The sequence below is a fragment of the Durio zibethinus genome, chromosome 1 (genome assembly GCF_047325235.1).
Source record: "Durio zibethinus cultivar Kanyao isolate XHJ-2024 chromosome 1, ASM4732523v1, whole genome shotgun sequence".
NCBI classification, from domain to species: Eukaryota; Viridiplantae; Streptophyta; class Magnoliopsida; order Malvales; family Malvaceae; genus Durio; species Durio zibethinus.
Genome location: NC_143162.1, coordinates 16,301,316 through 16,329,036, shown reverse-complemented (window position 1 = coordinate 16,329,036; position 27,721 = coordinate 16,301,316).

Genomic DNA, 27,721 nt, shown 5'->3' with positions numbered 1-27,721 from the left:
ATCGGACCAGACCGAGGGTTGCGGCAGCACATGCTAGGCTCGGGCATGTGCTGGTGCCATATTTTTCTTCGTCGGGGCACCATCGCTGGAGAACCTAACCGGTGGCATTGGGGTTCCGGAGATCGGGGGGCCGGGGGGTGTGCGCACATGATGTGCAATGGGTGCTGGTACTTGGCCCTTATATTGGCCCCCTATCCCTCATCAAACCTCGAGAACTCACACCCCCTTAAAGAGCATTTGAGATTTTACAGGTTTGCTGCTAGTAGCCATTAAAGTGTCTGAAATGGGGACACTTTTTTCAAATGGTCCCAAAATCTTGTACACTCCGAGCTTTTAGCTGGATTTTTTTGTGCACACCAACAGAAATACAAGGATCATGTCTACCAAGTTTGGGATGAAAACTCCTTTCAAAAAAATTTTAAAAAACCTTGAACCGTAAAAAGTTTTAAAAATCATGAAAAATAGAAAACGAGTCGTCTTGCCAAGAAACTTTACGTGAAGGATTAAGGGACCATTATAGGAATTTACAAGCCATAAAAATGGCATTGGCACGCAAAAATATGAAGATGTGCCTAAACCCACCTACCACCCTATCGATATACGGCTTGCGCATCCCGTCTCTCTGGCCGGCGTAGTGCCCGCCCGCCCAACCACCCGTTCGTTTCGTCGGTTGGCTTAGGCATACGGAGTTCATTCCTAGTTTAAGATTGGATCGGACCAAGGGTTACGGAAACAGGATCGGCGGCACGCAGAGGGGGACCCGACCGGTCCCCGGCTTGTGCATCCTGCCCCTCTAACCGATTGACCGCCCGCACGCTCGTTTCGTAGGTTGACTTAGGCTTACGGAGTTCATTCCCAGTCTAAGATCGGACCAGACCGAGGGTTGTGACAGCACATGCTGGGCTCGAGCATGTACTGGTGCCACATTTTTCTTCGCCGAGGCATCATCACCGGAGAACCTGATCGACGATTTTGGGGTTTCAGGAATTGGGGGGCCGTGGGGGGTGTGCGCACATGATGTGTGATGGGTGCTGGTATTTGGCCCTTATATTGGCCCCCTATCCATCATCAAACCTCAACAACTCACACCCCATTAAAGAGCATTTGAGATTTTACAGGTTTGCTGCCAGTAGCCATTAATGTGTCTAAAATGGGGACACTTTTTTCATATGGTCACAAAATCTTGTACACTTCGAGTTTTTGGCTGAGTTTTTTTTTGCAAGCCAAAAAAAATACAAGGATTACGTCTACCAAGTTTAGGGCTAAAAACTCTTCCGAAAAAATTTTAAAAAATCTCGAACCGTAAAAAGTGTCAAAAATCACGAAAAATAGAAAACGAGTCGTCTCACCATGAAACTTCACATCAAGGCTTAAGGAACCATTGTATGAATTTACAAGCCATGAAAATGGCATTGGCATGTAGAAATATGACGATGTGCCAAAACCCACCTACCACCCTATTGATCCACGGCTTGTGCATCTCGTCTCTCTGGCCGGCGTAGTGCCCGCCCGCCCGCCCGCTCGTTTCGTCGGTTGGCTTAGGCATACGGAGTTCATTCCCAGCCTAAATTGGACCAGACCAAGGGTTGCAATAGTAGGATCGATAGCACGCAGAGGGGGACCCGATCGATCCCCGGCTTGCGCATCCCACCCCTCTGGCCCGCTGAGTGCCCGCACGCTCATTTCGTGGGTTAACTTAGGCATATGGAGTTCATTCCCAGTCTAAGCATTCGGAGTTCATTCCCAGTCTAAGATCGAACCGGACCGAGGGTTGCGACAGCACATGCTGGGCTCGGGCATGTATTGGTGTCGTATTTTTCTTCCCCGGGGCACCATCGCTGGAGCATCGCAGGAGAACCTGACCGGCGACATTGGGGTTCCGGTGATCGGGGGGGCAGGGTGGGTGTGCGCACATGATGTGCGATGGGTGCTGTACTTGGCCCTTATATTGGCCCCTATCCCTCATCAAACCTCGAGAACTCACACCCCCTTAAAGAGCATTTGGGATTTTACAGGTTTGTTGCCAGTAGCAATTAAAGTGTCTGAAATGGGGACATTTTTTTCAAATGGTCACAAAATCTTGTACACTTCGAGTTTTTAGTTGAATTGTTTTGTGCGTGCCAACAAAAATACAAGGATCACATCTACCAAGTTTGGGGCCAAAAGTCCTTCTGAAAAGATTTGAAAAAATCTTGAACCATAAAATGTTTCAAAAATCGTGAAAAATAGAAAAAGAGTCGTCTTCCCATGAAACTTCAGGTGAAGGCTTAAGTGACCATTGTATGAATTTACAGGCCATAAAAATGGCATTGGCATGTAGAAATATGAAGATGTGCCTAAACCCACCTGCCATCCTATCGATCCACAACTTGCGCATCCCGTCTCTCTGGTCGGCGTGGTGCCCACCTGCCCGCTCGTTTCGTCCATTGGCTTAGGCATATGGAGTTCATTCCCAATCTAAAATTGGACCGGACCGAGGGTTACGATAGTAGGATCGACAGCATGCAGAGGGGGACCTGACTGATCCCTGGCTTGCGGATCCTGCCTCTCTGGCCAGCTGAGCAGACGCACACTCGTTTCGTGGGTTGACTTAGGCATACGGAGTTCATTCCCAGTCTAAGCATACGGAGTTCATACCCATCTAAGATCGGATCGGACCAAGGGTTGCGGCAGCACATGCTGGGCTCAGGCATGTGCTGGTGCCGCATTTTTCTTCCCCGGGGCACCATCGTCGGAGCATCACCAGAGAACCTGACCGGCGGTATTGGGGTTCAGGCGATCGGGGGGCCAGGGGGTGTGCGCACATGATGTGCGATGGGTGCTGGTACTTGGCCCTTATATTGGGCCCCTATTCCTCATCAAACCTCAAGAACTCACACTCCCTTAAAGAGCATTTGAGATCTTACAAGCTTGCTGCTAGTAGCCATTAAAGTGTCTGAAATGGGACACTTTTTTCAAATGGTCACAAAATCTTGTACACTTTGAGTTTTTAGCTGAATTTTTTTGTGCATGCCAAGAAAAGTACAATGATCACGTCTACCAAGTTTGGGGCCAAAACTCCTTCCGAAAAAATTTAAAAAAATCTCGAACCACAAAAAGATTTGGGAATCGTGAAAAACAGAAAACGAGTCGTCTTGCCATGAAACTTCACGTGAAGGCTTAAGGGACCATTGTATGAATTTACAAGCCATAAAAATGGCTTTGGCACATAGATATATGAACATGTGCCTAAACCCACCTACCACCCTATCGATCCACGGATTACGCATCCCGTCTCTCAGGCCGACGTGGTGCACGTCTGCCCACTCGTTTCGTCGGTTGGCTTAGGCATACGGAGTTGATTCCCAGTCTAAGATCAGACCGGACCGAGGGTTACGATCGCAGGATCGACAGCATGCAAAGGGGGACCCGACCGATCCCCGGCTTGTGCATCCCGCCCCTCTGGCCGGCTAAGCACCCACACGCTCGTTTCGTGGGTTGACTTAGGCATACGGAGTTCATTCCTTGTCTAAGCATACGGAGTTCATTCCCAGTCTAAGATTGGACCGGACCGAGGGTTGTGGCAGCACATGCTGGGCTCGGGCAGGTGCTGGTACCACATTTTTCTTCATCGGGGCACTATCGTCGGACCATTGTCGGAGAACCTGACTGGTGGCATTGGGGTTCCGATGATCGGGGGGCCAGGGGGTGTGTGCACATGATGTGCGATGGGTGCTGGTACTTGGCCCTTATATTGGTCCCCTATCCCTCATCAAACCTCAAGAACTCACACCCCCTTAAAGAGCATTTGAGATTTTACAGGTTTGCTGCCAGTAGCCATGAAAGTGTTCGACATGGGGACACTTTTTTCAAATGGTCACAAAATCTTGTACACTTCGAGGTTTTAGCTGAATTTTTTTGCACTCGCCAAAAAAAATAGAAGGATCACGTCTACCAAGTTTGGGGCCAAAAATCCTTCCGAAAAAATTTAAAAAAATTTCGAACCGTAAAAAGTTTCAAAAATCATGAAAAATAGAAAACGAGTCGTCTTGCCATGAAACTTCACGTGAAGGCTTAAGGGACCATTGTATGAATTTACACCCTATAAAAATGGCATTGGAATGCAGAAATATGAAGATGTACCTAAACCCACCTACCACCCTATCGATCCACGGCTTGCATATCCTATCTCTCTGGCCGACGTAATGCCCATCCGCCCTTCCGCTCGCTCGTTTCGTCGGTTCGCTTAGGCATACGGAGTTCATTCTCAATCTAAGATCAGACCAGACCGAGGGTTGCGACAGCAAGATCGGTAGCATGCGGAGGGGGACCCGACCGATCCCCGCCTTGCGCATCCCACCCTTCTGGCCGGCGTAGTTCCCGCCCGCCTGCCCACCCGTTCGTTTCGTCGGTTGGCTTAGGCATACATAGTTCATTCCCAGCCTAAGATCAAATCAGACCGAGGGTTGTGGCAGCAAGATCGGTAGCACACAGAAGGGGACCCGACCAATCCTCGGGTTGCGCATCCCACCCCTCTGGCCGGCTGAGCACCCGCACGCTCGTTTCGTGGGTTGACTTTGGCATACAGAGTTCATTCCCAGTCTAAGCATACAGAGTTAATTCCCAGTCTAAGCATACAGAGTTAATTCCCAGTCTAAGATCGGACCGGACCAAGGGTTGTGGCAGCACATGCTGGGCTAGGGCATGCGCTAGTGCCGCATTTTTCTTTGCCGGGGCACCATCGTCGGAGCATCACCGGAGAACCTGACCGACAACATTGGGGTTCCGACGATCGGGGGGGCCGGGGGGGCTGTGCGCACATGATGTGTGATGGGTGCTGGTACTTGGCCCTTATATTGGCCCCCTATCCCTCATCAAACCTCGAGAACTCACACCCCCTTAAAAAGCATTTGAGATTTTACAGGTTTGCTGCCAATAGCCATTAAAGTGTCTAAAATCGGGAAACTCTTTTCAAATGGTCACAAAATCTCGTACATTTCGAGTTTTTAGCTGAATTTTTTTGAGCACGCCAACAAAAATACAAGGATCATGTCTACCAAGTTTAGGCCACAACACCTTACGAAAAAAATTAAAAAAATCCCGAACCGCAAAAAGTTTTGAAAATCGTGAAAAATAGAAAACGAGTCATCTTGCCATGAAACTTCATGTGAAGGCTTAAGGGACCATTGTATGAATTTACAAGCCATTAAAATGGCATTGGCACATAGAAATATAAAAATGTGCCTAAACCCACCTACCACTCTATCGATACACGGCTTGCGCATCCCATGTCTCTGGCCGACATAGTGACCGTCCGCTTGCCCGCCTGCTCGTTTCATCGATTGGCTTAGCCAAACGGAGTTCATTCCCAGTCTAAGACCAGACCAGACCGAGGGTTACGGTAGCAAGATCGGTAGTACGCAGAGTGGGACCCGGTTGATCCCCGGGTTTTGCATCCCACCCTTTTGGCCGACTGAGCGCCCGCATGCTCGTTTCGTGGGTTAACATAGGCATATGGAGTTCATTCCCAATCTAAGCATACAGAGTTCATTCCCAGTCTAAGATCGGACCGGATCGAGGGTCGCGGCAGCACATGATGGGCTCGGGCATGTGCTGGTGCCGCATTTTTCTTCGTCGGGGCACCATCGCCAGAGCGTCGCCTGAGAACCTGACCGGCGGCATTGGGGTTCCGGCGATCGGGGGGGCCGGGGGGGTGTGCGCACATGATGTGCGATGGGTGCTGGTACTTGGCCCATATATTGGCCCCCTATCCCTCATCAAACCTTGAGAACTCACACCCCCTTCAAGAGCATTTGAGATTTTACAGGTTTGCTGCCAATAGCCATTAAAGTGTCTGAAATGGGGAAACTTTTTTGAAATGGTCACAAAATCTTGTACACTTCGAGTTTTTAGCTGAATTCTTTTGTGCACGCCAACAAAAATACAAGGATGACGTCTACCAAGTTCTGGGCCAAAACTCCTTTCAAAAAAATTTTAAAAAATCTCGAACCGCAAAAAGTTTCAAAAATTATGAAAAATAGAAAATGAGTCGTCTTGCCATGAAACTTCACGTGAAGGCTTATGGGATCATTGTATGAATTTACAAGCCATAAAAATGGCATTGGCACGTAGAAATATGAAGATGTACCTAAACCCACTTACTACCCTATCAATCCACAGCTTGCGCATCCTGTCTCTCTGACTGGCGTAGTGCTCGCCCGCCCACCCGCCCGCTCATTTCGTCGGTTGGCTTAGGCATACGGAGTTCATTCCCAATCTAGGGTTGGACCGGATCAAGGGTTGTGGCAGCAAGATTGGTAGCACGCAGAGGGGGACCCGGCCGATCCTCGGGTTACGCATCCCGCCCCTCTGGCCGGCTGAGCACCCGTACGCTCGTTTCGTGGGTTGACTTTTGCATACGGATTTCATTCCCAGTCTAAGCATACGGAGTTAATTCCCAGTCAAAGATCGGACCGGACCGAGGGTTGTGGCAGCACATGCTGGGCTAGGGCATGCGCTGGTGCCAGATTTTTCTTCGCCGGGGCACCATCGTCGGAGCATCATCGGAGAACCTAACCGACAACATTGGGGTTCCGACGATCGGGGGGGCCGGGGGGGCTGTGTGCACATGATGTGTGATGGGTGCTGGTACTTGGCCCTTATATTGGCCCCCTATCCTTCATCAAACCTCGAGAACTCACACCCCCTTAAAAAGCATTTGAGATTTTACAGGTTTGCTGCCAATAGCCATTAAAGTGTCTGAAATCGGGAAACTTTTTTCAAATGGTCACAAAATCTCGTACACTTTGAGTTTTTAGCTGAATTTTTTTGAGCACACCAAAAAAAATACAAGGATCACGTCTACCAAGTTTGGGGCCACAAAACCTTCCGAAAAAATTTTAAAAAATCTCGAACTGTAAAAAGTTTCAAAAATTGTGAAAAATAGAAAACGAGTCGTCTTGCCATGAAACTTCACGTGAAGGCTTAAGGGACCATTGTATGAATTTACAAGCCATAAAAATGGCATTGGCACACAAAAATATGAAGATGTGCCTAAACCCACGAACCACCCTATCGATCTACAGCTTGCGCATCTCGTGTCTATGGCCGACGTAGTGCCCGCCTGCCTATTTCGTCGGTTGGCTTAGGCATACAGAGTTCATTCCTAGTCTAAGATCAGACCTGACTGAGGGTTGCGATAGCAAGATCGGCAGCATGCAGAGGGGGGCCCGATTGATCCCCGATTTACGCATCCCACCCCTCTGGCCGACTGAACGCCCACACAATCATTTCGTGGGTTGACTTAGGCATACGGAGTTCATTCCCAGTCTAAGCGTACGGACATCAGACTGGACCGAGGGTTGCGACAGCACATGCTGGGCTCGGGCATGTGCTGGTGTTGTATTTTTCTTCGTCGGGGCACCATCACTGGAGCTTCGCCGGAGAACCTGATCGGCAGCATTGGGGTTCCGACGATCGGGGGGTCGGGGGTGTGTGTGCACATGATGTGCGATGGGTGCTGGTACTTGGCCCTTATATTGGCCCCCTATCCCTCATCAAACCTCGAGAACTCACACCCCCTTAAAGAGCTTTTGAGATTTTGCAGGTTTGCTGCCAGTAGCAATTAAAGTGTCTGAAATGGGGACACTTTCTTCAAATGGTCACAAAATCATGTACAGTTCGAGTTTTTAGCTGAATGTTTTTGTGCACACCAACAAAAGTACATGGATCACGTCTACCAAGTTAGGGTCCAAAACTCCTTCCGAAAAAATTTTAAAAAATCCTGAACCATAAAAAGTTTTGAAAAATCATGAAAAATAAAAAACAAGTCATCTTGCCATGAAACTTCACGTGAAGGCTTAAGGGACCACTATATGAATTTACAAGCCACAAAAATGGCATTGGCATGCACAAATATGAAGATGTGCCTAAACCCACCTACCACCCTATCGATCCATGGCTTACGCATCCCGTCTCTCTGGCCGGCGTAGTGCCCGCCCGCCTGCTCATTTTGTCGGTTGGCTTAGGCATATGGAATTCATTCCCAGTCTAAGATCAGACCGGACTGAGGGTTACGGTAGCAAGATTGGCAGCATGCAGAGGGGGACCCACTGATCCTCAGCTTACGCATCCCGCCCCTCTGGCCGGCTGAGCGCCTGCACGCTCGTTTCATGGGTTGACTTAGGCATACGAAGTTCATTCGCAGTCTAAGCATACAGAGTTCATTCCCAGTCTAAGATCAGACCGGACTGAGGGTCACGACAGCACATGCTAGGCTCGGGCATGTGCTGGTGCCACATTTTTCTTCGTCGGGGCACCATCGCCGGAGCATGGCCGGAGAACCTGACCGGGTGCATTGGGGTTCCGGCGATCGGGAGGGTCGGGGGGGGTGTGCACACATGATGTGTGATGGGTGCTGGTACTTGGCCCTTATATTGGCCCCCTATACCTCATCAAACTTCAAGAACTCACACCCCCTTAAAGAGCAATTGAGATTTTACAGGTTTGCTGCCAGTAGCCATTAAAGTGTCTGAAATGGGGACACTTTTTTCAAATTGTCACAAAATCTTGTACACTTTGAGTTTTTAGCTGAATATTTTTGTGCTTGTCAACAAAAATACAAGGATCACGTCTGCCAAGTTTGGGGCAAAAACTCATTCCGAAAAAATTTTAAAAAATCCCAAATCACAAAAAGTTTTGAAAATTGTGAAAAATAGAAAACGAGTCGTCTTGCCATGAAACTTCACATGAAGGCTTAAGGGACCATTGTATGAATTTACAAGCCATAAAAATGGCATTGGCATGTAGAAATATGAAGATGTGCCTAAACCCACCTACCACCCTATCGATCCATGGCTTGCGCATCCCGTCTCTCTGGCCGACGTAGTGCCCGCCCACCCGCCTGCCCACTTGTTTCGTCGGTTGGCTTAGGCATACGGAGTTCATTCCCAGTCTAAGATCCGACCATAGCACATGCTGGGCTCGAGCATGTGCTGGTGTCACATTTTTCTTCGCCTGGGCACCATCGCCGGAGCATCGTCGGAGAACCTGACCCGCGGCATTGGGGTTCCGACGATCGGGGGGGCGGGGGGTGTGTGCGCACATGATGTGCGATGGGTGCTGGTACTTGGCCCTTATATTGGCCCCCTATACCTCATCAAACCTTGAGAACTCACACCCCTTTAAAGTGCTTTTGAGATTTTACAGGTTTGTTGCCAGTAGCCATTAAAGTGTCTGAAATGGGGACACTTTTTTCAAATGGTCACAAAATCTTGTACACTTCGAGTTTTTAGCTGAATGTTTTTGTGCACGCCAACAAAAATACAAGGATCGCGTCTACCAAGTTTGATGCCAAAACTCCTTTCGAAAAAATTTTAAAAAATCCCGAATCGTAAAAAGTTTCAAAAATCGTGAAAAATAGAAATCTAGTCGTCTGGCCATGAAACTTCACATAAAGGCTTAAGGGACCAGTGTATGAATTTACAAGCCTTGAAAATGGCATGCAGAAATATGAAGATGTGCCTAAACCCACCTACCACCCTATCGATCCACGGCTTGCGCATCCCATCTCTCTGGTCGGCGTAGTGCTCGCCCGCCCACCCGCCTGCCCGCTCATTTCGTGGGTTGACTTAGGCATACGGAGTTCATTCCTAGTCTAAGCATACGGAGTTCATTCCCAGTCTAAGATCGGATCGGACTGAGGGTTGCTGTAGCACATGCTGGGCTCGAGCATGTGATGTGCCACATTTTTCTTTGTCGGGGCACGATCGCCGAAGCATCGCCAGAGAACCTGACCGGCGGAATTGGGGTTCCGGCGATCGGGGGGGCCGGGGGGGTGTGCGCACATGATGTGCGATGGGTGCTAGCACTTGGCCCTTATATTGGCCCCCTATCCCTCATCAAACCTCAAGAACTCAGACCCCCTGAAAGAGCATTTGGCATTTTACATGTTTGCTGCCAGTAGCCATTAAAGTTACTGAAATGGGGACACTTTTTTCAAATGGTCACAAAATCTTGTACACTTCAAGTTTTTAGCTGAATTTTTTTGTGCATGCCAACAAAAATACAAGGATCACGTCTACCAAGTTTGGGGCCAAAACTCCTTCTGAAAAAATTTTAAAACATCCCGAACCGAAAAAAGTTTTGAAAATCGTGAAAAATAGAAAACGAGTCGTGTTGCCATGAAACTTCACGTGAAGGCTTAAGGGACCATTGTATGAATTTACAAGCCGTAAAAATGGCATTGGCATATAGAAATATGAAGATGTGCCTAAACCAACCCACCACCCTATCGATCCATGGCTTGCGTATCCCGTCTCTCTGGCTGGCATAGTGCCCGCCCGTCCGCCCGCTCATTTCGTCAGTTGGCTTAGGCATCTGGAGTTCATTCCCAGCCTAAGATCAAACCGGATCGAGGGTTGCGACAGTAGGATCGGCAGCACACAGAGGGGGACCCGGCGATCCCCGGCTTACGCATCCCGCCCCTCTGGCCGGTTAAGCGCCCGCATGCTCATTTCGTGGGCTGACTTAGGTATACAGAGTTCATTCCTAGTCTAAGCATACGGAGTTCTTTCCCAGTCTAAGATCAGACCAGACCGAGGGTTGCAGTAGCACATGCTGGGCTCGGGCATGTGGTAGTGCCACATTTTTCTTCGTCGGGGCTCCATCACCAGAGCATCACCATAGAACCGGACAGGAGGCATTGGCGTTCCGACGATCGGGGGGGCCGGGCTGGTACTTGGCCCTTATATTGGGCCCCCATCCCTGATAAAACCTTGAGAACTCACACCCCTTCAAGAGCATTTGAGATTTTACAGGTTTGCTGCCAGTAGCCATTAAAGTGTCTGAAATGGGGACACTTTTTTCAAATGACCACAAAATCTTGTATACTTCGAGTTTTTACCTGAATGTTTTTGTGCACGCCAACAAAAATACAAGGATCACGTCTACCAAGTTTGGGGCTAAAACTCCTTCTGAAAAAATTTTAAAAAATCATGAACCGCAAGAGTTTTAAAAATCGTGAAAAATAGAAAACGAGTCGTCTACTAAGCATCGCCGGAGAACCCGATCGGCGCCATTGGGGTTCCGACGATCGGGGGGGCCGAAGGGGGTGTGCGCACATGATGTACGATGGGTGCTGGTACTTGGCCTTTGTATTGGCCCCCTATCCCTCATGAAACCTTGAGAACTCACACCCCCTTAAAGCGCATTTGAGATTTTATAGGTTTGCTGCCAGTAGCCATTAAAGTGCCTGAAAGGGGGACACTTTTTTCAAATGGTCACAAAATCTTGTAAACTTAGAGTTTTTAGATGAATTTTTTTGTGCATGCCAACAAAAATACAAGGATCACGTCTACCATTTTTGGGGCCAAAACACCTTCTGAAAAAAATTTAAAAAATCCTGAACCACAAAAAGTTTTGAAAATTATGAAAAATGGAGAACGAGTCGTCTTGCCATGAAACTTCATGTGGAGGCTTAAGGGACCATTGTTTGAATTTACAAGACATAAAAATGGCATTGGCACGTAGAAATATGAAGATGTGCCTAAACCCACCTACCACCCTATCGATCCAAGGCTTGCGCATCCCGTCTCTCTTGCCGACATAGTGCTCGCCCGCCCACCCGCCCGCATGCTCGTTTCGTCGGTTGGCTTAGGCATATGAAGTTCATTCCAAGTCTAAGATCAGACCGGACTGAGGGTTGCGGCAGCAAGATCGGCAGCACGTAGAGGGGGACCCGGTCGATCCTCGACTTGCGCATCCCGCCCCTCTGGTCGGCTGAGCGCCCGCATGCTCGTTTCGTAGGTTGACTAAGGCATACGGAGTTCATTCCCAGTCTAAGCATACGGAGTTCATTCCCAGTCTAAGATAGGATCAGATCGAGGACTGTGGTAGCACATGCTAGGCTCGGCCATGTGCTGGTGCTGCATTTTTCTTCACCGGGGTACCATCGCCGGAGCATCGCCGGAGAACCCGACCGACGGCACTGGGGTTCCGACGATCGGGGGGGCCAAGGGGGTGTGCGCACATGATATACGATGGGTGCTGGTACTTGGCCTTTATATTGGCCCCCTATCCCTCATCAAACCTTGAGAACTCACACCCCCTTAAAGCGCATTTGAGATTTTATAGGTTTGCTGCCAGTAGCCATTAAAGTGTCTGAAATGGGGACACTTTTTTCAAATGGTCACAAAATCTTGTAAACTTAGAGTTTTTAGCTGAATTTTTTGTGCATGCCAAAAAAAATACAAGGATCACGTCTACCATGTTTGGGGCCAAAACACCTTCCGAAAAAATTTTAAAAAATCCTAAACACAAAAAGTTTTAAAAATTGTGAAAAATAGAGAACGAGTCGTCTTGCCATGAAACTTCACGTGAAAGCTTAAGGGACCATTGTATGAATTTACAAGCCATAAAAATGGCATTGGCACGTAGAAATATGAGGATGTGCCTAAACCCACCTACCACCCTATCAATCCATGGCTTGCGTATCCCGTCTCTCTGGCCGGCGTAGTGTCTGCCTGCCCGCATGCTCGTTTCGTCGGTTGGCTTAGGCATATGAAGTTCATTCCAAGTCTAAGATCATACCGGACCGAGGATTGCGGTAGCAGGATCGGTAGCACGTAGAGGGGGACCCAGTCGATCCTCGACTTACGCATCCCGCTCCTCTGGCTGGCTGAGCGCCTGCACGCTCCTTTCGTGGGTTGACTTAGGCATACGGAGTTCATTCCCTATCTAAGGATACGGAGTTCATTCCTAGTCTAATATAGGACTGGACCGAGGGTTGCGGCAGCACATGCTGGGCTCGGCCATGTGCTGGTGCTGTATTTTTCTTCGCCGGGGTACCATTGCCGGAGCATCGCCGGAGTACCCGACCGACGGCATTGGGGTTCTGGTGATCAGGGGGGCCAGGGGGGTGAGCGCACATGATATACGATGGGTGCTGGTACTTGGCCTTTATATTGCCCCCTATCCCTCATCAAACCTCGAGAACTCACACCTCCTTAAAGCGCATTTGAGATTTTATAGGTTTGCTGCCAGTAGCCATTAAAGTGTCTGAAATGGGGACACTTTTTTCAAATGGTCACAAAATCTTGTAAACTTAGAGTTTTTAGCTGAATTTTTTTTTGCATGCCAACAAAAATACAAGGATCACGTCTACCATGTTTGGGGCCAAAACACCTTCCGAAAAAATTTTAAAAAATCCTGAACTGTAAAAAGTTTTGAAAATTGTGAAAATAGAGAACGAGTCGTCTTGCCATGAAACTTCACGTGAAGGCTTAAGGGACCATTGTATGAATTTACAAGGCATAAAAATGGCATTTGCACATAGAAATATGAAGATGTACCTAAACCCACCTACCACCCTATCGATCCATGGCTTGCGCATCCCGTCTCTCTGGTCGGCATAGTGCCCGCCCGCCTGCTCGCCCGTTCATTTTGTCGGTTGGCTTAGGCATACGGAGCTCATTCCCACCCTAAGATCTGACCGAACCGAGGGTTGCAGCAATAGGATCGGTAGCACGCAGAGGGGGACCCGGCCGATCCCCGGCTTGTGCATCCCGCCCCTCTGATCGACTGAGCGCCCGCACGGTCGTTTCGTGGGTTGACTTAGGCATACGGAGTTCATTCCCAATCTAAGATCGAACCGAACCGAGGGTTGAGGCAGCACATGCTGGGCTCGGGCATATGCTGGTGTCGTATTTTTCTTCACCCAGACACCATCGCTGGAGCATCGCTAGAGAACTTGATCAGCGACATTGGGGTTCCGACGATCCAGGGGGCCGGGGGGGTGTGCGCAGATGATGTGCGATGGGTGCTGATACTTGGCCCTTGTATTGGCCCCTATTCCTCATCAAACCTTGAGAACTCACACCCCCTTAAAGAGCATTAGAGATTTTATAGGTTTGCTGCCAGTAGCAATTAAAGTGTTTGAAATGGGGACACTTTTTTCAAATGGTCACAAAATCTTGTACACTTCGAGTTTTTAGGTGAATTTTTTTTTTCATGCCAAAAAAAATACAAGGATCAGGTCTACGAAGTTTGGGGCCAAAACTCCTTCCCAAAAAATTTTAAAAAATCCTAAACCACAAAAAGTTTCAAAAATCGTGAAAAATAGAAAACAAGTCGTCTTGCCATGAAACTTCACGTGAAGACTTAAGGGACCATTGTATGAATTTACAAGCCATAAAAATGGCATTGGCATGCAAGAATATGAAGATGTGCCTAAACCCACCTAGCACCCTATCTATCCACGGCTTGCGCATCTCGTCTCTCTGGTCGGCGTAGTGCCTGCCCGTCCGCCCGCTCGCTCGTTTTATCGGTTGGCATAGGCATACGGAGTTCATTCCCAGTCTAAGCATACGGAGCTCATTCCCAGTCTAAGATCACACCAGATCAAGGGTTGCGGCAGCACATGCTGGGCTCAGGCATGTGCTGGTGCCGTATTTTTCTTCGTCGGGGCACCATCGCCGGAGAACCTGACTGACGACATAGGGGTTCCGCCGATCGGGGGGGTCGGGGGGTGTGCGCACATGATGTGCGATGGGTGCTGGTACTTGGCCCTTGTATTGGCCCCCTATCCCTCATCAAACCTCGAGAACTCACACCCCCTTAAAGAGCATTTGAGATTTTACAAGTTTGCTGCCAGTAGCAATTAAAGTGTCTGAAATGGGGACACTTTTTTCAAATGGTCACAAAATCTTGTACACTTCGAGTTTTTAGCTGAATTTTTTTGTCCATAACAAAAAAAATACAAGGATCATGTCTACCAAGTTTGGGGCCAAAACTCCTTCCAAAAAAATTTTAACAAATCTCGAACCGTAAAATGTTTCAAAAATCATGAAAAATAGAAAACGAGTCGTCTTGCCATGAAACTTCACGTGAAGGCTTAAGGGACCATTGTATGAATTTACAAACCATAAAAATGGTATTGGCATGCAGAAATATGAAGATGTGCCTAAGCCCACCTACCACCCTATCGATCCACGGCTTGCGCATCCCGTCTCTCTGGTCGAAGTAGTGCCCGCCCGTCCGTCCGCCCACTCGTTTCGTCGGTTGGCTTAGGCATACGGAGTTAATTCATAGTCTAAGATCAGATCAGACCGAGGGTTGCGGGAGCAAGATTGGCAGCATGCAGAGGGGGACCCGACCGATCCCCGGCTTACGCATCCCGTCCCTCTGGCCGGCTGAGCACCCGCACGCTCGTTTCATTGGTTGGCTTAGACATACGGAGTTCATTCCCAGTCTAAGCATATGGAGTTCACTCCCAGGCTAAGATCAGACCAGACTGAGGGTTGCGGTAGCAGATGCTGGGCTTGGGCATGTGCTGGTGCCGTATTTTTGTTCGCCAGGGCACCATCGCCGGAGAACCTGACCGGCAGCCTTGGGGTTTCGACGTTCGGGGGGGCCGGGGGGTGTGTGCACATGGTGTGCGATGGGTACTGGTACTTGGCCCTTATATTGGCCCCCTATCCCTCATCAAACCTCGAGAACTCACACCCCCTTAAAGAGCATTTGAGATTTTACAGGTTTGCTGCCAGTAGCCATTAAAGTGTCTGAAATGGGGACACTTTTTTCAAATGGTCACAAAATCTTGAACACTTCGAGATTTTAGCTGAATTGTTTTGTGCATGCCAACAAAAATACAAGAATCACGTCTACCAAGTTTGGGGCCAAAACTCCTTCCGAAAAAATTTTAAAAAATCCCGAACCGTAAAAAGTTTTGAAAATCACGAAAAATAGAAAATGAGTTGTCTTGCCATGAAACTTCACATGAAGGCTTAAGGGACCATTGTATGAATTTACAAGCCATAAAAATGGCATTGGCACGCAGAAATATGAAGATGTGCGTAAACCAACCTACAATTCTATCGATCCACAGCTTATGTATCCCATCTTTCTGGCCGTCGTAGTGCCCGCCCGCCCGCCCGCTCGCTCATTTCGTGGGTTGGCTTAGGCATACGGAGTTCATTCGCAGTCTAAGATCAGACCGGACTGAGAGTTACGGTAGCAAGATCGACAGCATGTAGAGGGGGACCTGATCGATCCTCGGCTTGCGCATCTCGCCCCTCTGACTGACTGAGCACCTGCACGCTCGTTTCGTTGGTTAACTTGGCATACGGAGTTCATTCCCAGTCTAAGCATACAGAGTTCATTTCCAGTATAAGTCAAACTAGACTGAGGGTTGCGGTAGCACATGCTGGGCTCGGGCATGTGCTGGTGCCGCATTTTCTTCGTTGGGGCACCATCGTCGGAGCATCGTCGGAGAACCTGACCGACGGCATTGGGGTTTCAACGATCGGGGGGTCGGGGAGGCGTGCGCACATGATGTGTGATAGGTGCTAGTACTTGGCCCTTATATTGGCCCCTCTCCCTCATCAAACCTCGAGAACTCACACCCCCTTAAAGAGCATTTGAGATTTTACAAGTTTGCTGCTAGTAGCCATTAAAGTGTCTGAAATGGGGACACTTTTTTCAAATGGTCATAAAATCACGTCTACAAAGTTTGCGGCCAAAACTCCTTCCGAAAAAATTTTAAAAAATCCCGAACTACAAAAAGTTTCAAAAATCATGAAAAATAGAAAACGAGTTTTCTTGCCTTGAAAGTTCACGTGAAGGCTTAAGGGAACATTGTATGAATTTACAAGCCATAAAAAAGGCATTGGTATGCAGAAATATGAATATGTACCTAAACCCACCTACCGCCATATCGATCCACGGCTTGCGCATCCCGTCTCTCTGGCCGACTTAGTGCCCGCCCGCCCGCCCGCTCGTTTCGTCTGTTGGCTCAGGCATACGGGGTTCATTCCCCATCTAAGATCAGACCAGACCAAGGGTTACGGTAGCAGGATCGGCAGCACACAGAGTGCGACCCGGCCAATCCCCAACTTGCGCATCCTGCCCCTCTGGCCGGTTGAACGCCCGCACGCTCGTTTCGTGGGTTGACTTAGGCATACGGAGTTCATTCCCATTCTAAGCATACGGAGTTCATTCCCAGTCTAAGATCAGACCAAACCGAGGGTTACGGCAGCACATGTTGGGCTCAGGCATGTGGTGGTGCCGCATTTTTCTTCGCTGGGGCACCATCATCGGAGCATCGTCGGAGAACCTGACCGACGACATTGGGGTTCCGACGATCGAGGGGGCCGGGGGGTGCGCACATGATGTGCGATGGGTGCTGGTACTTGACCCTTATATTGGCCCCCTATCCCTCATCAAACCTCAAGAACTCAAACCCCCTTAAAGAGCATTTGAGATTTTACAGGTTTGCTACCAGTAGCCATTAAAGTGTCTGAAATGGGGACACTTTTTTCAAATGGTCACAAAATCTTGTACGCTTTGAGTTTTTAGCTGAATTGTTTTGTGCATGCCAACAAAAATACAAGGATCACGTCTACCAAGTTTTGGGCCAAAATTCCTTCCAAAAAAATTTTAAAAAATACCGAAATGCAAAAAGTTTCAAAAATCGTGAAAAATAGAAAATGAGTCGTCTTGCCATGAAACTTCACGTGAAGGCTTAAGGGACCATTGTATGAATTTACAAGCCAAAAAAATGGCATTGGCATGCAGAAATATGAAGATGTGCCTAAACCCACCTACCAACCTATCGATCCACGGCTTGCGCATCCCGTCTCTCTGGCCAACGTAGTGCCCGCCCGCCCGTCCGCTCGTTTCATCGGTTGGCTTAGGCATACGGAGTTCATTTCCAGTCTAAGATCAGACTGGATCGAGGGTTGCAGTAGCAAGATTGGCAGCACACAGAGGGTGACCCGACCGATCCTCGGCTTGCGCATCCTGCCCCTCTGGTCGGTTGAGAGCCCGCACGCTCATTTTGTTGGTTGACTTAGGCATACGGAGTTCATTCCCAGTCTAAGCATACGGAGTTCATTCTCAGTCTAAGATCGGACTGGACAGAGGGTTGCAGCAGCACATGCTAGGCTCGGGCATGTGCTGGTGCCGCATTTTTCTTCACCGGGGTACCATCGTCGAAGCATCGTCGGAGAACCTGACCGACGGCATTGGGGTTCCGACTATCGGGGGGGCTGGGGGGTGTGCGCACATGATGTGCGATGGGTGCTGGTACTTGGCCCTTATATTGGCCCCCTATCCCTCATCAAACCTCGAGAACTCACACCCCCTTAAAGACCATTTGAGATTTTACAGGTTTGCTGCCAGTAGCCATTAAAGTGTCTGAAATGGGGACACTTTTTTCGAATGGTCACAAAATCTTGTACACTTCGAGTTTTTAGCTGATTTTTTTTTGTGCATGCCAATAAAAATACAAGGATCACGGCTACCAAGTTTTGGGCCAAAACTCCTTCCGAAAAAATTTTAAAAAATCCCGAACCGCAAAAAGTTTCAAAAATCATGAAAAATAGAAAACGAGTCGTCTTGCCATGAAACTTTACGTGAAGGCTTAAAGGACCATTGTAGGAATTTACAAGCCATTAAAATGGCATTGGCATGCAGAAATATGAAGATATGGCTAAACCCACCTACCACCCTATCGATTCACGGCTTGCGCATCCCGTCTCTCTAGCCGACGTAGTGCCCGCCCGCCCGCCCGCCCGCTCGTTTCGTTTGTTGGCTTAGGCATACGGAGTTCATTCCCAGTCTAAGATCGGACTGGACTGAGGGTTGTGGCAGCACATGCTGCGCTCAGGCTTGTGCCGGTGCCGCATTTTTCTTTGCTGGGGCACCATCGTCGAAGAACCTGACCGGCGGCATTAGGGTTCCGACGATCAGGGGGGCCGGTGGGGTGTGCGCAGATGATGTGCGATGGGTGCTGGTACTTGGCCCTTATATTGGCCCCCTATCCCTCATCAAACCTCGAGAACTCACATCCCCTTAAAGAGCATTAGAGATTTTACAGGTTTGCTGCCAGTAGCCATTAAAGTGTCTGAAATGGGGACACTTTTTTCAAAAGGTCACAAAATCCTGTACACTTCGAGTTTTTAGCTGAATTTTTTTGTGCATGCCAACAAAAATACAAGGATCATGTCTACCATGTTTGGGGACAAAACTCCTACCAAAAAAATTTTAAAAAATCCCGAACCGTAAAAAGTTTCAAAAATCATGAAAAATAGAAAATGAGTCGTCTTGCCATGAAACTTCACGTGAAGGCTTAAGGGACCATTGTATGAATTTACAAGCCATAAAAATGGCCTTGGCATGCAGAAAAATGAAGATGTGCCTAAACCCACCTACCACCCTATCGATCCACGGCTTGCGCATCCCGTCTCTCTGGCTGGCGTAGTGCCTGCCCGCCCGCCCGCCCGCCCGCTCGTTTCGTCTGTTGGCTTAAGCATATGGAGTTCATTCCCAGTCTAAGATCAGACCAGACTGAGGGCTATGGCAGTAGGCTCAACAGCATGTAGAGTGGGACTCGGTCGATCCCCGGCTTGCGCATCCCGCCCCTCTGGCCGGCTGAGCACCCGCACGCTTGTTTCATGGGTTGACTTAGGCATACGGAGTTCATTCTCAGTTTAAGCATACGGAGTTCATTCCCAGTCTAAGATCAGTCCAGACCGAGGGTTGCAGCAGCACATGCTAGGCTCAGGCATGTGCTGGGGCCGCATTTTTCATCGCCAGGGCACCATCATCGGAGCATCACTGGAGAACCTGACTGGCGGTGTTGGGGTTCCGGCGATCGGGGGGGTCGGCGGTGCGCACATGATGTGCGATTGGTGTTGGTACTTGGCCCTTATATTGGCCCCCTATCCCTCATCACACCTCAAGAACTCACACCCCCTTAAAGAGCATTTCAGATTTTACAGATTTGCTGCCAGTAGCCATTAAAGTGTTCGAAATAAGGACACTTTTTTCAAATGGTCACAAAATCTTGTACACTTCGATTTTTTAATTGAATTTTTTTGTGCATGCCAAAAAAATACAAGGATCACGTCTACCAAGTTTGGGGCCAAAACTCTGTCCAAAAAAATTTTTAAAAATCCCGAACCGTAAAAAGTTTTGAAAATCATAAAAAATAGAAAACGAGTCGTCTTGGCATGCAACTTCACGAGAAGGCTTAAGGGACCATTGTATGAATTTACAAGCCATAAAAATGGCATTGGCATGCAGAGATATGAAGATGTGCCTAAACCCACCTACCACCCTATCGATCCACAGCTTGCGCATCCCGTCTCTCTGGCAGGCGTAGTGCCCGCCCGCCCTCCCGCTCGTTTCGTTGGCTGGCATAGGCATACGGAGTTCATTCCCAATCTAAGATCGAAGTGGACTGAGGGTTGCGGCAGCACATACTGGGCTCGGGCATGTGCTGGTGCCATATTTTTCTTCACCGGGGCACCATCGTCGGAGCATCGTCGGAGAACCTGACCGACGGCACTGGGGTTCCGACGATCGGAGGGGCCGGGCGGGTGTGCGCACATGATGTGCGATGGGTGCTGGTACTTGGCCCTTATATTGGCCCCCTATCCCTCATCAAACCTTGAGAACTCACACCCCCTTAAAGAACATTTGAGATTTTACAGGTTTGCTGCCAGTAGCCATTAAAGTGTTTGAAATGGGGACACTTTTTTCAAATGGGCACAAAATCTTGTAAACTTCGAGTTTTCATCTGAATTTTTTTGTGCATGCCAAAAAAAATACAGCGATCACGTCTACCAAGTTTATGGCCAAAACTCCTTCTGAAAAAATTTTAAAAAATCCCGAACCGTAAAAAGTTTCAAAAATCAAGAAAAATCGAAAACGAGTCATCTTGCCATGAAACTTCACGTGAAGGCTTAAGGGACCATTGTATGAATTTACAGGCCATAAAAATGGCATTGGCATGCAAAAATATGAAGTTGTGCCTAAACCCACCTACCACCCTATCGATCCACGGCTTGCACATCCCATCTCTCTGGCCGGCGTAGTGCCCGCCCGTCCGCCCGCTCGTTTGTTTCATCGGTTGGCTTATGCATACGTAGTTCATTCCCAGTCTATGATTGGACCAGATCGATGGATACGGCAACAGGATCGACAGCATGCAGAAGGGGACTCAACTGATCCCCGGCTTGCGCATCCCGCCCCTCTGGCTGGCTGAGCGTCCGCACGCTCATTTCGTGCGTGGACTTAGGCATACGGAGTTCATTCCCAGTCTAAGATCAGATCAGACCGAGGGTTGCGACAGCACATGCTAGGCTTGGGCATGTGCTGGTGTCGCATTTTTTTTCATCAGGGCACCATCGCCGGAGCATCGTCGGAGAACCTGACCGGTGGCATTGGGGTTCCGACAATCGGGGGGATCGGGGGGGTGTGCGCACATGATGTGTGATGGGTGCTGGTACTTGGCCCTTATATTGGCCCCCTATCCCTCATCAAACCTCAAGAATTCTCACCCCCTTAAAGAGCATTTGAGATTTTACAGGTTTGCTGCCAGTAGCCATTAAAATGTCTGAAATTGGGACACTTTTTTCAAATGGTCACAAAATCTTGTACACTTCGAGTTTTTAGCTGAATTTTTTTTTGCATGCCAACAAAAATACAAGGATCACGTTTACAAAGTTTGGGGCCAAAACTCTTTCCGAAAAAATTTTAGAAAACCCCAAACTGTAAAGAGTTTCAAAAATCATGAAAAATAGAAAACGAGTCGTCTTGCCATTAAACTTCACGTGAAGGCTTAAGGGACCATTGTATGAATTTACAAGCCATAAAAGTGGCATTGGTATGCAGAAATATGAAGATGTGCCTAACCCCACCTACCACCCTATCGATCCACGGCTTGCGCATCCCGTCTCTCTGGCCGGCATAGTGCCCGCCCGCCCGCCCGCTCATTTTGTCGGTTGGCTTAGGCATACGGAGTTCATTCCCAGTCTAAGATCAAACCAGAGTGAGGGTTGCGATAGCACACAGAGCGGGACTCAGTCGATCCTCAACTTGCGCATCCCGCCCCTCTGGTCGGCTGAGCTCCCGCACGCTCGTTTTCTTGGGTTGACTTAGGCATACAGACTTCATTCCCAGTCTAAGCATACAGAGTTCATTCCAAGTCTAAGATAAGACCAGACCGAGGGGTGCAGTAGCACATGCTGGGCTCTGGCATGTACTGGTGCCACATTTTTCTTTGTCGGGGCACCATCGCCGCAGAACCTGACCGGCGGCATTGGGGTTCTGGCGATCGGGGGGTTCGGGGGGGTGTGCGCACATGATGTGCAATGGGTGCTGGTACTTGGCCCATATATTGGCCCCCTATCCCTAATCAAACCTCAAGAACTCACACCCCCTTAAAGAGCATTTGAGATTTAACAGGTTTGCTGCCAGTAGCCATTAAAGTGTCTAAAATGGGGACTCTTTTTTCAAATGGTCACAAAATCTTGTACACTTCGAGTTTTTAGCTAAATGTTTTTGTGCAAGCCAACAAAAGTAGAAGGATCACGTCTACGTAGTTTGGGGCCAAAACTCCTTCCGAAAAAATTTTAAAAAATCTCGAACCGTAAAAAGTTTCAAAAATCATGAAAAATAAAAAACGAGTCGTCTCACCATGAAACTTCACGTGAAGGTTTAAGGGACCGTTGTATGAATTTACAAGCCATAAAAATGGCATTGCTATGCAGAAATATGAAGATGTGCCTAAACCCACCTACCACCCTATCGATCCATGGCTTGCGCATCCCATCTCTCTGGCTGGCATAGTGCCCGCCCGCCCGTTCGTTTCATCGGTTGGCTTACGCAAACGGAGTTCATTACCAGTCTAAGATCGGACCACACTGACGATTGTGGTAGCAGGATTGGCAGCACGTAGAAGGTGACCCGGTCGATCCCCGGCTTGTGCATCCCGCCCCTCTGGCCTGCTGAGCGCCCTCATGCTCGTTTGGTGGGTTGACTTAGGCACACGGAGTTCATTCCCAGTCTAAGCATACGGACTTCATTCCCAATCTAAGATTAGATTAGACCGAAGGTTACGGCAGCACATGCTGGGCTCGAGCATGTGTTGGTGCCGTATTTTTCTTCGTCAGGGCACCATCGTCGGAGCATCATCGGAGAACCTGACCGACGGCACTGGGGTTCCGACGATTAGAGGGGCCGGGCGGGTGTGCGCACATGATGTGCGATGGGTGCTGGTACTTGGCCCTTATATTGGCCCGCTATCCCTCATCAAACCTTGAGAACTCACACCCCCTTAAAGAACATTTGAGATTTTACAGGTTTGCTGCCAGTAGCCATTAAAGTGTTTGAAATGGGGACACTTTTTTCAAATGGGCACAAAATCTTGTAAACTTCGAGTTTTTATCTGAATTTTTTTGTGCATGCCAAAAAAAATACAGCGATCACATCTACCATGTTTATGGCCAAAACTCCTTCTGAAAAAATTTTAAAAAATCTCGAACCGTAAAAAGTTTCAAAAATCGGGAAAAATCGAAAACGAGTCATCTTGCCATGAAACTTCACGTGAAGGCTTAAGGGACCATTGTATGAATTTACAAGCCATAAAAATGGCATTGGCATGCAAAAATATGAAGTTGTGCCTAAACCCACCTACCACCCTATCGATCCACGGCTTGCGCATCCCATCTCTCTGGTCGGCGTAGTGCCCGCCCGCCTGCCCGCTCGTTCATTTCATCGGTTGGCTTATGCATACGCAGTTCATTCCCAGTCTATGATTGGACCAGATCAAGGGATACGACAACAGGATCGACAGCATGCAGAAGGGGACTCGACTGATCCCCGGCTTGCGTATCCCGCCCCTCTGGCTGGCTGACTGCCCGCACGCTCATTTCGTGGGTGGACTTAGGCATACGGAGTTCATTCCCAGTTTAAGATCAGATTGGACCGAGGGTTGCGGCAGCACATGCTAGGCTTGGGCATGTGCTGGTGCCGCATTTTTCTTCGTCAGGGCACCATCGTCGGAGCATCGCCGGAGAACCTGACCGGTGGCATTGGGGTTCCAGCAATCGGGGGGATCGGGGGGGTGTGCGCACATGATGTGTGATGGGTGCTGGTACTTGGCCCTTATATTGGCCCCCTATCCCTCATCAAACCTCAAGAATTCTCACCCCCTTAAAGAGCATTTGAGATTTTACAGGTTTGCTGCCAGTAGCCATTAAAATGTCTGAAATGGGGACACTTTTTTCAAATGGTCACAAAATCTTGTACACTTCGAGTTTTTAGCTGAATGTTTTTTTTGCATGCCAACAAAAATACAAGGATCATGTTTACAAAGTTTGGGGCCAAAACTCTTTCCGAAAAAATTTTAGAAAACCCCAAACTGTAAAAAGTTTCAAAAATCATGAAAAATAGAAAACGAGTCGTCTTGCCATGAAACATCACGTGAAGGCTTAAGGGACCATTGTATGAATTTACAAGCCATAAAAGTGGCATTGGTATGCAGAAATATGAAGATGTGCCTAACCCCACCTACCACCCTATCGATCCACGGCTTGCGCATCCCGTCTCTCTGGCCGGCATAGTGCCCGCCCGCCGGCCGCTCATTTTGTCGGTTGGCTTAGGGATGCGGAGTTCATTCCCAGTCTAAGATCAAACCAGAGTGAGGGTTGCGATAGCACACAGAGCGGGACTCGGCCGATCCTCGGCTTGCGCATCCCGCCCCTCTGGTCGGCTGAGCTCCCGCATGCTCGTTTCATGGGTTGACTTAGGCATACAGAGTTCATTCCCAGTCTAAGCATACAGAGTTCATTCCAAGTCTAAGATCAGACCAGATCGAGGGGTGCAGTAGCACATGCTGGGCTCGGGCATGTACTGGTGCCACATTTTTCTTTGTCGGGGCACCATCGCCGCAGAACCTGACCGACGGCATTGGGGTTCTGGCGATCGGGGGGTTCGGGGGGGTGTGCGCACATGATGTGCAATGGGCGCTGGTACTTGGCCCTTATATTGGCCCCCTATCCCTCATCAAACCTCAAGAACTCACACCCCCTTAAAGAGCATTTGAGATTTAACAGGTTTGCTGCCAATAGCCATTAAAGTGTCTAAAATGGGGACACTTTTTTCAAATGGTCACAAAATCTTGTACACTTCGAGTTTTTAGCTAAATGTTTTTGCAAGCCAACAAAAGTAGAAGGATCACGTCTACCTAGTTTGGGGCCAAAACTCCTTCCGAAAAAATTTTAAAAAATCTCGAACCGTAAAAAGTTTCAAAAATCATGAAAAATAAAAAACGAGTCGTCTCACCATAAAACTTCACGTGAAGGCTTAAGGGACCGTTGTATGAATTTACAAGCCATAAAAATGGCATTGCTATGGAGAAATATGAAGATGTGCCTAAACCCACCTACCACCCTATCGATACATGGCTTGCGCATCCCATCTCTTTGGCTGGCATAGTGCCCGCCCGCCCGTTCGTTTCATCGGTTGGCTTAGGCAAACGGAGTTCATTACCAGTCTAAGATCGGACCGGACTGACGGTTGTGGTAGCAGGATTGGCAGCACGTAGAAGGTGACTCGGTCGATCCCCAGCTTGTGCATCCCGCCCCTCTGGTCGGCTGAGCGCCCGCATGCTCGTTTGGTGGGTTAACTTAGGCACACGGAGTTCATTCCCAGTCTAAGCATACGACTTCATTCCCAATCTAAGATTGGATCGGACCGAGGGTTGCGACAGCACATGCTAGGCTCGGGCATGTCTTGGTGCCGTATTTTTCTTCACCGAGGCACCATCACCGGAGCATCGCTAGAGAACCTGACCGACGGTATTAGGGTTCCGGCGATCTGGGGGGCCTGGGGGGTGTGCGCACATGATGTGCGATGGGTGCTGGTACTTGGCCCTTATATTGGCCCCCTATCCCTCATCAAACCTTAAGAACTCACACCCCCTTAAAGAGCATTTGAGATTTTACAGGTTTGCGGCCAGTAGCCATTAAAGTGTTTGAAATGGGGACACTTTTTTCAAATGGTCACAAAATCTTGTACACTTCGAGTTTTTAGCTGAATTGTTTTGTGCATGCCAAAAAAAATACAAGGATCACGTCTACCAAGTTTGGGGCCAAAAATCCTTCCGAAAAAATTTTAAAAAATCTCGAACCGCAAAAAGTTTCAAAAATCGTGAAAAATAGAAAACGAGTCATCTTGCCATGAAACTTCACGTGAAGGCTTAAGGGACCATTGTATGAATTTACAAGCCATAAGAATGGCATTGGCACACAGAAATATGAAGATGTGCCTAAAGCCACCTACCACCCTATCGGTCCAGGGCTTACGCATCCTGTCTCTCTGTCCGACGTAGTGCCCGTCCACCCGCCCGCTCGTTTCATCGGTTGGCTTAGGCATACGGAGTTCATTCCCAGTCTAAGATCAGACCAAATCGAGGGTTGCGACAGCAAGATCGATAGCGCGTAGAGGGGGACCCAACCGATCCTCGGCTTACGCATCCCGCCCCTCTGGCCGGCAGAGCGCCCGCACACTCGTTTCCTGGGTCAACTTAGGCATACGGAGTTCATTCCTAATCTAAGCATACGAGTTCATTCGAAGTCTAAGATCGGATCGGACTGAGGGTTACGGCAGCACATGCTGGGCTCGAGCATGTGCTGGTGCCGTATTTTTCTTCGTCGGGGTACCATTGTCGGAGCATCGCCGGAGAACCTGACCGACGGCATTGGGGTTCTGGCAATCGGGGGGGCCAAGAAGGGTTGTGCGCACATGATTTGTGATGGGTGCTGGTACTTGGCCCTTATATTGGCCCCCTATCCCTCATCAAACCTCAAGAACTCACACCCCCTTACGGAGTTCCTTCCCAGTCTAAGCATACGGAGTTCATTCCACTCTAAGATCGGACCGGACCAAGGGCTACGGCAGCACATGTTGGGCTTGGGCATGTGCTGGTGCCGCATTTTTCTTCGTCGGGGCACCATCATCAGAGCATCGTCAAAAAACCTGACCGATGGCATTGGGGTTTCGACGATCGGGGGGGCCGGGGGGGTGTACGCACATGATGTGCCATGGGTGCTGGTACTTGGCCCTTATATTGGCCCCCTATCCCTTATCAAACCTCGAGAACTCACACCCCCTTACGGAGTTCATTCCCACTCTAAGATCGGACCGGACCAAGGGCTGCGGCAGCACATGTTGGGCTTGGGCATGTGCTGGTGCCGTATTTTTCTTCATTGGGGCACCATCGTCGGAGCATCGTCAAAAAACCTGACCGACGACATTGGGGTTCTGACGATCGGAGGGGTCGAGGGGTGTGTGCACATGATGTGCCATGGGTGCTGGTACTTGGCCCTTATATTGGCCCCCTATCCCTCATCAAACCTCGAGAACTCACACCCCCTTAAAGAGCATTTGAGATGTTACAGGTTTGCTACCAGTAGCCATTAAAGTGTCTAAAATGGGGACACTTTTTTCAAATGGTCACAAAATCTTGTACACTTCAAGTTTTTAGCAGAATTGTTTTGTGCATGCCAAAAAAAATACAAGGATCACGTCTACCAAGTTTGCGGCCAAAACTCCTTCCGAAAAAATTTTAAAAAATCCCAAACCACAAAAAGTTTTAAAAATCGTGAAAAATAGAAAATGAGTTGTCTTGCCATGAAACTTCATGTGAAGGCTTAAGGGACAATTGTTTGAATTTACAAGCCATAAGAATGGCATTGGCACATAGAAATATGAAGATGTGCCTAAACCCACCGACCACCCTATTGATCCATGGCTTGTGCATCTTGTCTCTCTTGCTGACGAAGTGCCCGCCCGCCCGCCCACCCGCTCATTTCATCGGTTGGCTTAGGCATACAGAGTTCATTCCCAGTCTAAGATCGGACTAGACCGAGGGTTGCGGCAGTAGGATCGACAGCAC